This window comes from Triticum dicoccoides, chromosome 3B (assembly GCF_002162155.2).
Source record: "Triticum dicoccoides isolate Atlit2015 ecotype Zavitan chromosome 3B, WEW_v2.0, whole genome shotgun sequence".
Taxonomy (NCBI): Eukaryota; Viridiplantae; Streptophyta; class Magnoliopsida; order Poales; family Poaceae; genus Triticum; species Triticum dicoccoides.
In genome coordinates this window covers 692,391,717-692,394,525 of record NC_041385.1, presented here as the reverse complement: position 1 = coordinate 692,394,525, position 2,809 = coordinate 692,391,717, and the positions used below count along the sequence as shown (strand labels likewise).

The window sequence follows — 2,809 nt, the reverse complement described above, 5'->3', positions numbered from 1 at the left end:
TCCATCATGGCCTTGAGGCTGGTGGTGTTGTCGTCCATGGCCGCCAGCAACTGCCGGGTCTGGACGGAGGGCTTGGACGGTGCCGTCTCGCACCCCTGCCAGATCGAACCCCGCCGGGGATTTTGCGTGATCTCGCCGGAGCAAGTCACACCCGAGGCGGTGGATGTTACCGATCCAAATCAGGAGGCAGCAGCGAAAAAAAATTTGGGGCAGGATCGGAGGCTCTGATTACCAATTGTAACGCCCCGATCTGGTTGAGGGGGACCAGAGTAGGCTGGATCGGATCGAGGGAGGGGAGGGGGAGAAGCTTGGAGAAGGGGATGAGCAGAGGAGAGGGTAGGTGAGGGAATTAGTTCATTTCTTTCCACATACCGATACACGCCCCTGTCCAAGGCTTAAGTACCCACGCACGCCAACTGGCCCAGGCCCTATGCGGCAACAGGTGGGACCACACACGCTTACACTTGGCATGCCAACTGGTAGTCACACGGTGGTATGCAGCACCTGGGTGACAAGCGGCTTGCTCGCATCGCCTTCCATCGCTTCCGACGGCGAGAAGCCGAGAAGCGGCAGATGGCAGACGGCCCGATTTGGGGAAGGGCGGTGTATGGTTTTTCAGTGAGGGCGGGATGCGACTCTGGGGTTGTGGGCTCAGCTAGGATGTGTTTTCAGTTGGGAGGCGTTTTGCAGTCTGCATTATTTTTTCACCCTCCCTGCGTCTGTTGATGAGTAAAGCTTGGCTGAGCTAAGAGCAACTCTAGCAGACCTCGCAAAAAGTCCCGATCCGCAAAATAACCGTCAAAATGCGGGTCGGCGCGAAAAATCCCGCCCGAACAGACCCCGCAAACGCGGCCGGCCAGCAAAATTTTTTGAAGGGTGCGGCAAAAACTCGGCCCCAATCCGCGTATTTGTGGGTTTCCGCCTCGCCCCTACGATGCCCCGTATCACAACGAAGCAGTTGGTGGGAGGGACATTTCAGCCCGCGTCCCTTTCCCCACCTCCTTCCGCCTCCACCCGCCACAGGTTCCGCCCGTCTGCCGCCGCCGATTCCAGCCAAATCTGTGGGCGGAATCGCGCCGCCGGGGCGTCCCTCACCCTTCACCACCGTTGGGCTGCACCTCCCCCGCGTATCTGGCGAGAAGAGCCGCCCCTCGTAGCTGTCGTCGTCGGGGATCATTCTCCCTCGAGCCGCCCCTCGTTGCCGTCGGTTAGTGTTTTTTGTGCTTCGTGTCGATGGAATTGAGCCCGTTTGGTTGACGCGCGTGCGCTTATCGTTCATGTAGATGGAATTGAGCCCGTGCGAGAAGTTTCAGCTCTCTGATTTGTCCGATTCGGACGACTCAGATGTTGAGATGATGCTCTCAAACTTTCGACAGCAGACATTGGTGATGGCTCTTGCCGTCAAGGAGCACGAAGACGAGAACCGAAAGAGGCGGCGAAGATCGACCGTCGGGCGTCTTTGTATTCCTCGGAATCGCCATCTCGGGAACGAGATGTTGATGCAAGACTATTTCATGGAGAATCCAACGTGTCCACTGCACCTCTTCCGGCGAAGGTACCGAATGCGTCGATCCCTCTTTGTGAAAATTGTTCAAGCTTGCGAGGCAAATTGTCGGTATTTTACTCAATGAAGAAATGCTTCGGGCTTGAAGGGATTTAGTGCATATCAAAAAATCTCGACAGCTATGTAGGTGATTGCATATGGCGTTCCGGTTGATTATGCCGATGAGTATCTTCGCATGCGTAGATTGGCCAAAGTGATCATCAGTGTCTTTGGTCCCGAATATTTTCGGGCACCGAACGAGGATGACACAAAGAAATTGATAGCATCTAATGAGAGGAGAGGTTGACCTGGCATGCTAGGTAGCATTGATTGTATGCATTGGACATGGAAAATTTGCCCGAAGGCATGGCAGGGAATGTATTGCGGCAAGTCTCGTGATGCAACAATTGTGCTAGAGGCCGTAGCATCCGAGGATTTATGGATTTGGCATTGCTTCTTTGGTATGCCGGGCACTCTCAACGATATCAATGTGTTGTTGCAACGGTCTCATTTGTTTGCTAGGCTTGCTAGTGGTGATGCTCTTGCTTGCAACTACACTATCAATGGGCATGAATACACAAAAAGGTACTATCTTGCAGATGGTATATACCCTCCTTGGTGCACATTTGTCAAGAGCATCAAAGAACCCAAAACTAAAAAACAATGTGAGTTCGCAAAGATGCAAGAGGCAGCCCGAAAAGACATTGAAAGAGCATTCGGGGTTTTGCAATCTAGGTTTGCCATTGTTCGTGGTCCTGCTCGTTTTGGGGACAAGCGGACCTTGAAGAACATCACGACATGTTGTGTTATCCTTCACAACATGATTCTCGAAGATGAGAGAGGCATAAACTTGGAGCTCGCCTACGACAATGTGGGCAGCCGTGTCAAACTAGCTAGAGACCCTAACCGCATTAGAGTTTTTCTTCAAACATACAAGGAGATTGAAAATGCAAACACCACTTTCAGCTTTAAGAGGATCTCATTGAGCACCATTGGCAAAGGGCTGGGCAGTAACAAACTCATTTTTCCATTCATTTGTATTTGTATTCGGGACAAGTTTTGTATTGCATATTTATATTTGTATTCGGTGATTTGAATAATTATTTGTAATGTGGATGATTGTTGTACTGTGTTGCTATTGATAATTATGGTGTAGTATTGATATTTTGCGGCTCGGTGGGATGCGGGATGCAGCGGCGCAAGAGCAGACCCCGCAAAGCCGACCCGTAAAAAAGTATATTCCGTGAATATCCTTTTATATGGGTC

At 51.4% G+C, this 2,809-nt stretch overlaps 1 long non-coding RNA gene across 1 annotated transcript in view; it reads left to right on the top strand.

The window, feature by feature from the left end:
• Positions 1-2,809, top strand: part of LOC119281856 — a 9,493-nt gene continuing 6,684 nt past the window's right edge. Inside the window, exons 1-2 of the long non-coding RNA XR_005138568.1 lie at positions 1-253; positions 2,075-2,076. This is a non-coding gene — a long non-coding RNA (uncharacterized LOC119281856). The remainder of the gene's footprint in view (positions 254-2,074; positions 2,077-2,809) is intronic.